The 12,752-nt window shown below is 39.0% G+C and overlaps 1 protein-coding gene across 1 annotated transcript in view; it reads right to left on the bottom strand.

The window, feature by feature from the left end:
- The window catches only part of LOC114667097 (formin-like), a 613,004-nt gene extending 600,609 nt beyond the window's left edge, over window positions 1-12,395 (bottom strand). Inside the window, exon 1 of the mRNA XM_051920062.1 lies at window positions 12,237-12,395. The gene's annotated coding sequence lies outside the window, so the exon portion shown is untranslated. The remainder of the gene's footprint in view (window positions 1-12,236) is intronic.
- Between the last annotated feature and the right edge of the window lie 357 nt (window positions 12,396-12,752).

Raw genomic sequence — 12,752 nt, 5'->3', positions numbered from 1 at the left:
GACAGACTTGCAAAGTCAGGGGACTCGCTGGAGACCATTAGCCGTATTCCAGACTCTAGATTGCTGTCTACCAATCGGGTTCGGTACTTGTTTTTCAGATATTTCATTCTGGAAAACGCTGCTTCGCACATATAATGACCGTTTGCTAATGGCGATAGGCAGTGTATGGACTTAGCCACAAGGCCGTACAGGCGTACACTCCCATTTCCTTCTCAGTTCCATATTGGCTAGCCGCTAGTCACGTGACTTCAAATGTACTCCTGGGTGTCAGCCCATTTCAACCGAACTTAATATTCAAGTAAGCAAATCGGCTTTCGGCGTCACCATACCGACCCGGCCGACAAAGATTCCGCGGCGTTGAGACCCCTTACTCGCTGGAGTCCAGAGACCCTACACCTGCACGGCCGCCATTACGTACACTTTAATATACACGTCCACGGCCGCCAAAGTCCTTGCCCACGGCCGCATGCGGCCGTACGGCCGCAGGTTGCGCACAGCTGCTATTGAGGATGACCCTAGCAAGGACCTTACCCGGCACCCAGAGCAGTGTTATCCCCCTGTAGTTGCTGCAATCCAGGCGATCACCCTTCCCTTTCCAGATAGGGACGGCAAGTCCCGTTTTCCAGTCAGTTGGGATGACTCCCGTCTCCCAAATGGAAGCAAAGATTGCTTGCAATGCCAGGAGGATAGCCTTACCACCTGCCTGGATACCACAGATCTCTGCAGCCTTTCCTCCCTTCAGCTGGTTCACCACCTGTGCAATCTCAGTGAGATTGTGTGGTTCACGGTTAATTGGAGGATCAGCCTCAAGAACTGTGAACCCAGAGATATCCAACGTCCTAGCCGGAGGATCAGCTTTGAACAACTGCTCTAAGTAGCCAGCCCAGCGGGTCACAACTGCAGTGTCATCCGTAAGGACCATTCCATTAGCTGCCCTGATTGCAACTCTCTGAGGAACAGATTCAGATGTGCGTAATGCTTCGATTCTTCTGTAAGCAGGACATAGGTCGCTAGACCACAGATGGTGTGTCACTTACTCACAGATTCATCTAACAAACACCACTTTATTTGCCCTCGGAGACCTCGCAGCCGTCCCGCTCAGTTCCCAGTACAGACCAGAGTTGCCATTGAGCTGTGTGACTGCGACTCCTCTCGATGATATCCAGGGTGCCCTGCGAGATGAAACACGTCCTTCTGGGAACACCGGTAACACCAACACAACCCTCAGCAACCTTCAGGGTCTTGTCACAGAAGGTCTCCCACATCACATTAGGATCGGCAGTCATACCCAAATCTGCAAATTCCTCACACAAACTGCATGCAAACTCATTAGAAACAGCCTGGTCTTGAAGTCTGGCCAAGTCCAGGCTCATTTTCCTAGTAGGTGGTAACCTACAGGACCTAAGCTGGATCCTAAGAGTAGCAACAAGTCTATGGTCAGAATTCACGAACTGGGCACTTCTGTAGACCCTGCAGTTTTTGCAAGAGCCTCCTGTGTCTGCCCACAAGGATGTGATCAATCTCCTTCACCGCACCACCGGTATTAGAGTACTAAGTCCAACAATACGGTTCTGGGCGCTGGAACCAGGATCCAGCGATTCGCAGCCCCTGACCTTTTGCAAAGTCAAGGTACATGGAGCCATTTTCACCACAGTCACCAGACCCATGGGGGCTGAGACAATCTTCACGGCCAGCCATCAGAGGGGTGGTCACCTGTGGGAACGTATCAACCACAGAGCGAAGCAACTAAGTATGAATTATTCTCGTCAACTGTTATCATAAAGACCTGTTTTATGATGAGAAAGATCACCATCAGAGTGGTAAATAATTACTGGAATGTTATAGAATAGTTTGGATAACTTGGTTCCTACAGTGGAAAGCCTACTGACGCTCACATCTGAATTTTTAATGTACTTATCTACAGTCACAAAGATAAAGTGCAATTACAATTACATTTGGATTACAAGCAGAGTAGCTGACTTTCTTAGGTCAAATTCTGATTCTGAGGATTAATTAATTAACTTTGTGGCTCATAGTTCACTGCTTCTCCCTTAGTGCCACACAGAAAAGAATCACCAAGCACGTACAGTTAGGTCCATAAATATTTGGACAGAGACAACTTTTTTCTAATTTTGGTTCTGTGCATTACCACAATGAATTTTGAATGAAACAACTCAGATGCAGTTGAAGTGCAGACTTTCAGCTTTAATTCAGTGGGGTGAACAAAACGATTGCATAAAAATGTGAGGCAACTAAAGCATTTTTTAACACAATCCCTTCATTTCAGGGACTCAAAAGTAATTGGACAAATTAAATAACTGGAAATAAAATATTCATTTTTAATACTTGGTTGAAAACCCTTTGCTGGCAATGATAGCCTGAAGTCTTGAAGTCATGGACATCACCAGATGCTGGGTTTCCTCCTTTTTAATGCTCTGCCAGGCCTTTACTGCAGCGGCTTTCAGTTGCTGTTTGTTTGTGGGCCTTTCTGTCCGAAGTTTAGTCTTCAACAAGTGAAATGCATGCTCAATTGGGTTAAGATCAGGTGACTGACTTGGCCATTCAAGAATTTTCAACTTCTTTGCTTTAATAAACTCCTGGGTTGCTTTGGCTGTATGTTTTGGGTCATTGTCCATCTGCATCATGAAACGCTGCCCAATCAATGTGACTGCATTTAGCTGGATTTGAGCAGACAGTATGTCTCTGAATACCTCAGAATTCATTCGGCTGCTTCTGTCCTTTGTCACATCATCAATAAACACTAGTGTCCCAGTGCCACTGGCAGCCATGCACGCCCAAGCCATCACACTGCCTCCACCGTGTTTTACAGATGATGTGGTATGCTTTGGATAATGAGCTGTTCCACGCCTTCTCCATACTTTTTTCTTGCCATCATTCTGGTAGAGGTTGATCTTGGTTTCATCTGTCCAAAGAATGTTTTTCCAGAACTGTGCTGGCTTTTTTAGATGTTCTTTAGGAAAGTCCAATCTAGCCTTTCTATTCTTGAGGCTTATGAGTGGCTTGCACCTTGCAGTGCACCCTCTGTATTTACTTTCATGCAGTCTTCTCTTTATGGTAGACTTGGATATCGATACGCCTACCCCCTGAAGAGTGTTGTTCACTTGGCTGGCTGTTGTGAAGGGGTTTCTCTTCACCATGGAAATGATTCTCGATCACCCACTACTGTTGTCTTCCGTGGACGTCCAGATCTTTTTGCGTTGCTGAGTTCACCAGTGCTTGTTTTCTTTCTCAGGATGTACCAAACTGTAGATTTTGCCACTCGGAATATTGTAGCAATTTCTCAGATGGGTTTTTTTCTGTTTTTTGCAGCTTAAGGATGGCTTCTTTCACCTGCATGGAGAGCTCCTTTGACCGCATGTTGTCTGTTCACAGCAAAATCTTCCACATGCAAGCACCACACCTTAAATCAACTCCAGGCTTTATCTGCTTAATTAATAATGACATAAAAACAGACTTGCCCACACCTGCCCATGAAATAGCCTTTGAGTCAATTGTCCAATTACTTTTGAGCCCCTGAAATGAAGGGATTGTGTTAAAAAAATGCTTTAGTTGCCTCACATTTTTATGCAATCGTTTTGTTCACCCCACTGAATTAAAGCTGAAAGTCTGCACTTCAACTGCATCGGAGTTGCTTCATTTAAAATTCATTGTGGTAATGTACAGAACCAAAATTAGAAAAATGTTGTCTATGTCCAAATATTTATGGACTTAACTGTAGATGTACATTTAAGGATGAGAGAGAATTCTCTCATCTTTTGCAAGTACACCAAAACAAGTTCCACTTGTTGATAAAAAAAGAGTTTATATAAAAAAAATATATATATATCATTATACAGTACATGTTTTGGACATTCAGTCAGAGCAGAACAGTACCCAGGAACACAATCGTTATATTGTGTAACTTTGTCACTAAATGTGCCCAATGCTGAATGCTCTTGCATTACTTAAAATGTACAAGGTTATTAAATCAATCATTCATTTAACCATCCATACTCTAAACCTTCCTGATCCAATCCCAGTTCAGAGTTGATATGAGCTAGAGCCCGTCTGATGCGGCAAAGAGCCGGAGAGGTTAGCCCTGCTGCCTCTCTGTTCTGGTGTGTCACTGTTCATGTGCAGTTTGCATGTTACCCTCATGTGTACATGAATTTTTATTTTGTGATTCCAGTGTCCCATTCGCCTTCCAAAGGCAGTGACTGGTGAGTCTAGCATGAATGAGAATGCCCCAAAAACAAGAGGATGAAGAGGGTGAAACTTAGCATAGGTTTTGCAGTACACCTGCTATATCCACCTTCTCATTGCACAAAGCCTACTTAGTCTACCAAAGTGTGACACATAGCCAGAGCTTATCCTAGCACCACTGCACTCTAGACAGAACCCAACTCTGAGAGCCAAATCAGTCCATTACAGGGCACAATCACACATACCAGTAGGCCTGGGTATTGGCACTGATGTCTTGATTTGATTCCAATTCACAATGCCCTGACTCGATTCAATATCGATTTTATCTTGACTGAAGCGGTGGCTTTTTTAGAGATTACTTAACCATGCATAGAGAACATTATATTATATTTTTTTATTACCACAGTCGACTGAGGCCTTTAAGCGAAACCTAAAAACTCATCTTTTTAGAAAGTTATTTTGTTAAAGTATTTTATAGACTCTTCTGTTTTTTTTTTTTTTTTTATTTTATTATTCTATTTTTACTCTGTAGCACTTTGGGATTGCTAAAATATAAAGTGCATTATAAATAAAATTTATTATTATTATTATTATATTAAATGTGACAAATTTCGGTAACACTTTCTTTGAAGTGTGTCTACATAGCGACTTTATAACATATGTATAAGCAAGGAATAATATTTAAGAAGAAATACTTGATTAGTAATGAACATTTTACATCAGTATTTGGAAGATGTGGAACAAAATATAACTGCTCCTTAAAAAACAAAAAAAAAAAGCAAAAAGCTTTTTCATAGCACTATACTTATTCAAAATTCACCATAATTCAACTAACATATGTATCGCCACATCAAAGTGCACACATATCATTAAGAGGTCTCCTTGTTTTAATACAATCCAAGGGCATCTACTTTATAAAAAATCTTTATTATCTTGTGTATAATATTATATAATAATCAAATTCTGCTTCTTAAATAATAAATATTATTCAATAACCTATTCATGTTTTATGAATCTCCATGTAGACACTCTTCAACAAAACTGTTAGCCAATTTTTTTCCCCTATTGGACATTTAAAATAATCTTGAATTAGTCAAAATTAAAGATACAGCTGGAAGACTTGTGTCTTTCCGTTAACTATACGGTCTGTATATATATAAATAAATGTGGGCACAAGTTTTACATCTTTTCTGTAGGCAGGAAGCTACAGGGAGGAGGGAGCTTCAGACAATTAGTTGCTGAAGGTTTGGTGGTTGTCTGTATGCCAGGAGGGGAGGTTCAGGAAATACATTTTTTAGTGTTTGGTCATTGTTTAGTATTGGCTGAAGTTCTTTTATAATTTTTCAAAGTGCTTCAAGATGTGGGTTGTAGGTGACAACAAGGGTGATGCAGTTCTTGTTGTCTTTGTTTTTATATTCCAGAAGGTTGTCTTTGGGTATGGCAGTAGCACTTCTTATTTGAGTGTCTGTTGTTTTGGGGGTATAACCTTGTCTGATGAAATCTTGTCTGAGCGCCTGCAGTTGTTTATCCCGGTCTGTCAGGTCTGAGCAAATATGATTGTACCGTACTGCTTGGTTGAAAATAATGGAGCGCCTTATATGCTTGGGGTGGAAGCTACCACTTCTTAGTTAGGTCCATCTGTCTGTTGGTTTGTGAAAAACAGAAGTTATAAGGGTGTTGTCTTTCAGTTGAATGGTGGTGTCAAGGAAGCTTGCACATAGTAATTGAGCAAGATAGAGATACACAAGATTGATCCAGAGACTTTAAGAATCAATACTGAATTGTTTAAACAAAAAATATCAAAGAAATTGACTAGCTGATCTGAGTACACAAAAACATGAATGGACAAAAAATGTAATCAGAGAACAGGTGAACACATGCATTTGGCACAACTTAAACAGAAAAATAAAAACCTATTAGGCACAAAGCACAAATGGAAGAAAAAACAATGCGACTTTCCCCTGGATGCAGGCAATAATGAGAAAAACTAAGTTAATGAATAAAATGATCAAGTATACAGTAGTATAGTTCAGAACAGAACAGTACAGTATGGTATAGTAAGGTACTGTATAGTATAGTCAGATAAGCTCCAATGAGCCTCAGCTGATGGCAGAGTATTTGCCATTGCCAGCAGATAAAACAACTTTGAAATGACTTGAAGAAGATATCTATACAAATAATGTCATATGCTGTGTAATCATTGGGGTCCATCAAGGGTCTGTGCTTAGACCCTTACTCTTTCTAATTAATACAATGACTTTGATTCTGATATAGATACAACAAATGTGAAATTCACAGAAAACACTAAAATTAGAGGGATAGAAAATACTAAGGAACTGACAAAAATAATTCAGAATGATCTTAGTAGTCCTAAAAAACTTGACAAATTCTTGTAAAATAAACTTTATTGAGTGCTACACACAGGAAAAAGGAACGTTCTTCATGGGCGCAATGCTGGCCTAAAAAAAATCAATTTTTTAAAAGAATTAGGTGATGATGTTGATTCAACATTCTAACTGTCTAGGCAATAAATAAAATGTGAGGTAATACTGCAAAAATGTTCCATATAAATCAAGGCATGTTAAGCTTGGACCATATAAGACAGTAATAAGACTGTATATCGCATACTGTGTGAAATTCTGGTCATTGCACTACAAAAAAAGACATAGCAGCCCCAGAAGCTATGCACAAGGGAATTACCAACTGTTTCCTAGGAAAGGCTAAGGCAATTAAGCCTCGTTAGCTTTGGGCTGAGAAGGCTGAGTGCGGCCCTAACCCAGGCTTTTGAAATTAATAAAGGCAGTGATAAACCTGAGCCACTGGAAGATTATTCATGCCAAAAATATGTTAACTGCAGTGCGATGTAATGCATATGCACATGGTGCATTTCACTTACCATGTGTTTATTATGTCATAATTAAAAGCATAGCAACAAAATGATTGATTTTCACCATGGCACACAATTTTCCTGTCAGTTTAAAATGCAATACAAAGGTGTACTGCATTTTAATTCATGTCCATAGGTCAGTGTCATAACTAAAAGCAAAGCAAACATATTGCATTTCACTTAGCAGCTGCTCAAACTGCATTGCATTTCGATTCAAGCTCACAGATTCATTGTGCCAAAGCTGAAAGTAATTAAATGAACAATCAGCATCAAAAGATGGCATGACAGTGTTCATCCAGTGCTAAAGATGGGGAACGGGAAGTTGACGGGGTATAATGACGATTTCATTCTCTTCTGTGTCAAATGGTTCGTGGAAAGGACTGGTGTAATGCAAGCAGCAATAGGAGGTCAATTTCCAACTGCTATAATAACATCTTAAGAATGCATATAAGAACTAATAACCCAAAGAGCTGCAGCATACAGTTATGTAGATCATCTGTCAGGGCATCCATACCTCAATATTCCTCTAAATAGGTTTTGTAAATACCTGCAGATGGGGATGACAGTACCAGCTATTGTGAAACTTATTGATGTATCAGTCAGGACTGTCAGAATAATAATGGAATAATATAAGAAAAGCAAAACATATTTATACAACTTAACTTAAAAGTAAACATTTTCAGTGAGAACAAAAACATACTTCTCTCTGTTTTGGTTAATCAGTCCACATGGACAAAACATATAAATATTTAGAAGTGGAATGCCTCTTACTCCAACTGTTGATACCCCAGATATACCCGAGATGTTTAATGCAAGAAAGAATGAATGGCACAAGCCATTCAGCACAAAGTTGAGTTAAGGCTTACTGGCCACAACCTCAAAATCTCAGACTTTTGGAGAGACGTATTTTGTCTTTCTTCTCACCAGCTGGGCCAAGACCCAAACAATAAGACTACAGTAGATCTCCTTTATGAACTCCCTTTATTTATTCCATTTTCATATATGGTTTTGATTAAGAAAACATTGTATTGAACTCAGCTCTTTTCAAACACTTTGGTGTTAATGTCTGCAGAGACTTATAATGGGTACTGTTACACAAGTGTGTGCTTATTTTCAAATAAACAAACTAAATTCAAATAGACATTTCCATCTCAATTTAATAGTAAGTCTAAATGGTTTATTTCTCAAAAGACTGCTCAATGACGGAGCAGTAAAGCACAGAAACAACAAATTCAATAATAAAATTATTAGTCATATATTTACCACTAACAAAGCAAGAGAGCACAGGACATTTATACTACTTATCAGAAAAGCATGCCAAACCTAATAATAAACCATAATCAGTATCTTGGCAGACCGTCACAGCAGGAGGGTTTCTAATGCATGTCTGCTTCAAAGTATGGTAAAAGCAGGTTGCATTTATCCTGCCAACATTATCACAATTCTCAGATGCACCATGTGAAGTGGTTTAAGCTGTAGCGGGCATCCTTTCTTGTGAGTACAATTTCTCAACCGCTAGCTTAGAAGTGTATTTTCTGCTTCCAAGTGATGCCAAGTGAAGGTGCCATTACATTTTTCACAATGTTATTTAGACCTCTTATTGAACTTGCATAGTTTTCATAAATAAATGATGCTAGTACCATAGGACAACCTTGTCATATCATTAACTAGAACAGTGAAGGAACGTGCAGAATTTAAAGTACCATTACAGGGAATCAGGTGCATGCATATGGCAGAACCTTATATTTTCTGGCAAGCTAGAAGGTATAAATAACTGGAAGTCTGAAATATTAATAATTCTTCTAGCTTCACAAAGTTCTTCGAATAAATTGGGATTAATACTACTGTATTTAAAACACAGTTCAGTTCTGCATAAAGCCGGACAAAAATATGCATCAATGATAAAATCAGTGACAGTACCACTGAGGTTAGCAGTGATAACTGACAGCTACATGGACTTAGGTTTGATGTCCACCCTGTTCACTATCTGTGTAGAATCTGCACTCTGTCTGTGTGGTCCAGTCCAGTTTTCTTCTGTTTTCCACTATATTAGGTTCATTTACGGCCTAAATTTGTTTTTTAAAATGCCATTACAATCAGGTTCAGTCCCTATTTTGCTCCCGATTCTTACCTCCCAGAGACCTTGTAAGCTGGTTCAGAAAATGGATAAATGTACCATATGAATTTCAACAATCCAGACACTCGTGGTAATTATCTAATTGAGAAGTTCTTATTACAAAAAATATGATTACATCTTGCCTGAAGAAGGGGCCTGAGTTGCCTCGAAAGCTTGCATATTGTAATCTTTCTAGTTAGCCAATAAAAGGTGTCATTTTGCTTGGCTTTTCTCTACATTCATAATGGCTAACACGGTACAGCACCCTAGTACTACAAAAAATATGACAAAGACTTTAAAATATTACATTAGTTTTTCTATATATATTTACAATGTGAGCAGAATTGTGGTATGCATGATTCTAGTCTGAGATTATTAAGAAAAATAAAACATGATGCACTAAAGTGAAACTATAAAGTGTTCACAGGGACTTGGGGAAAGGGGATTGCTTGTGTGTTACAGTGGAACATGTAGCCACTAGGGGGCCAAAAAGAGCTAATCCATCCATTCCCTCACTTCCACATCACAAATTTCTGCACTTAGCAATACATTCATCCCTCAAGCCTTACACATTCCTGCATCTAAGGTCTTCCAAGACATGGAGATTCAATGCCTAGCCTAACAGATAGATAGACAGCAATGGATATGTGACATGAACCAACCCAAAACACGCACCAGTTCATTGTAAAGACACAAAGGCATACAGCACCACCAAAAGAATTTAGAGCTGGCAATCTACCTTAGGACTATTCAAGGACACCTGAAAAAAACAAATGTAAACACCAGAGGGAATATATACACTCCACAAACAGGGAACCTTATGGGTTACTGACCCCAGGTGATAAAGTGTAAAGGCCCCACATTTAATAATAATATTACATTCTCAAACCCACTTAATGCAAGTCTGGATCAGGAGGGAGGGGGCAGTGAAGCCTGTCCGGATAGCACTTACTGTAAGCCAGAAAACTGCCACATATCCTAATTTAATAATATAGCAACAACCTGCTTTTGTCTTTATATTCAATATTGGTAAAGAATCTGCACTTGTGTGTTTCTGGATGCATTAAATAAAGGATATTTCATTAATTTTCTAGTTTTAAATATAAGCTCCTTTGCTTATTCAGATAAATATATAACTGTACAAGCTTATTTGTCTGTTCAGTTAAATATATACTGTTAAAGCTGGTTTGCTTATTAATATTCAATAAATATTCATGCTTTATCACACTGATAAAATACATATGTTTTCGATATACAGTATACAGTATTTGATTCAATCACTTGTGTATGTTTTGGGTGCACGATGTTAATTTACATGAATATAGATCTATAAAACGGTGTATTTAATAATGGATTCACTCAAGCACTTTTTGGTTATATTAACATGTAATTCATGTTCTCTGCATTCATTAATCAGTTATTTTGTGTATACTTTATTTGCACATTTAAAATCATTCTATTACTTGTTTGACGCCTTTATCCAAGGTGGCTTACAACATTAATTTGACAGATACGATCAGTTCCATTTCTTTTGATTCTGCAAATGGAACACAGGCAGGTGGGATCTAAATCCTCAACCTCATGGTTTGAAGTCCAAAGCCTTAACACACTATGCTCAAAAGTCCATAAGTTACTGCTTTTAATATTTAATATTAATATATTTTGTCACTACATCTAATGATAGTTTCACATACCAATTAATGAAGTTCTGAAATTAAAAGCAGAATTCATTTGTATGTATTTGGCTGGATATTTAATAACCAATCCATTTATGCATTGATAAAAGTTCAGCATTTATTATTCAGTTACTGGCCCATCATCTATATAAGGAATGTGCCAGTAATGACAGCTTCCTTCACAAATTGATAAATATCTGAAATTACAACCAAGTTCAGAACTACATACTATTACCAAACATTTCATAACTGGTTATATATTAATACATTTCTTAATATAATTGTAAACTTGTTTATATTTCGGCTGCACATTAAATAGGCTCATTTATAGAAGGTTATAGATCTGTATTTAACAATGAATTAATTTGTAAATATTTCACACATACATACACTGAATTGATACATTAATATGTAAATACAGTTAAATCTTAAAACAACTGTGTATAGTTAGCTGAACATCTTTGAAAATATGTACTTTAAACTTAAAATGTATCAATGCGATCTTTGAATTTAACTCAGCTAATTTCTTTGCAATTTAAAACGCTCGTTTTCTTTCTATAATAACAACAAGGCACTGTGCGTTTTAAACTTGAAATGTATCAATGCGAGCTTTGCATTCAACTTATCAATTCCTGTCCAATTTAAAATCAGGCTATTTGTGGATTTACCTAACAATTAGTGTCTAATCTAGCTGTATATTTAATGCTCATATTCTGTGTATAATAATAAGTTAGTGTGTTTTAAACTTAAAATGTATCAATGTGAGCTTTGCATTTAACTCGTTATTTTTGCGATTTAAAATTAGGTTATTTATGGATTTAACTAACAATCAGTGTCTAATCTATGTGTATATTTAAAGCTCTATCTGTAATAATAAGGCACTGTTAATGACACTCTTCTGTCCGCTTGTCGTGTCCAGTTATCATCTTGTTCACACCTGCGCACGGGCCGCCCCATCGCCTCAGCCGCTGTCCCGTGCGCAGATGTCGTCGTCACTTGGAAGACTGGCGTTTTCACTGGGGGGGGGGGGGGGGTAGAATGAGCGGTAATATGTCGCGGTATTATCTGCCGTTACTGTAAAATACCCGGTAAATACCCGGAACAGAAAAATAAGCCGAAAATGAAGGCAACGGCATGAGACGTGTCAAGACAGTTCGCCCGCCCGTGTCTATTTTTATCTATTACACTATTCTGAGCCATACAAATAATAAACCTAACAAAGCTCAAGCATTTACTTCTGACCCGGTCCATTGGACTTCGAGTCAGTGCTTTACTCCCACTTGAAGAGTGAGCCGTCAATTTGTCCTAAAAATGAGTCCAACTGAAATTCACGCTTAAACCAAGATGCGCTTACCCCGCCTGCGGCCCGGGCTGCTTCGGAAAGCGCGGGCGACGCCAAGCTGACATCCTCTCGGTAAGTAAAATCGAGTGCCGTAACACTCACCCCTTCACGAGGACACCTTTGCCATTTCCACGCATCTTCAAATGCCAAGAAAAGCAGCTGGCGGTGTCCGAGGACTGCAGCCGCTAGAATTGAACGGGCACAGCGTACAACCAATCAAACTCCCCTGTGCATGACAGAAACACGTCTATTGGTCGAGAAGGACGCGTCCACGCCCAATCGGTCTGACGATGTACAAAGTAGCGGGGGTGGGGCAATGCGAGAGCGTGGCTCAGCATCGTTGCTGCGCAGGTAACGGGTGGCGTTGGACGAGAGAACACGTGGCTGCGGCGAGAAGTTGAAGACAAATTGAAAACGGGTAGCGTGTCAGCTCGCAATTAATAGAAAATGCAACAATGCAAGAAACCAGCTTTCGTTAAAAGTTCGAAAGTAAACGTAGCAGTGCGTACGTATAGTATTATGAGCCAG

This window comes from Erpetoichthys calabaricus, chromosome 16, assembly GCF_900747795.2.
Source record: "Erpetoichthys calabaricus chromosome 16, fErpCal1.3, whole genome shotgun sequence".
Lineage (NCBI taxonomy): Eukaryota > Metazoa > Chordata > Cladistia > Polypteriformes > Polypteridae > Erpetoichthys > Erpetoichthys calabaricus.
Note: the sequence above shows the minus strand (reverse complement) of the source record. Positions and strands in the feature narration are given on the sequence as shown.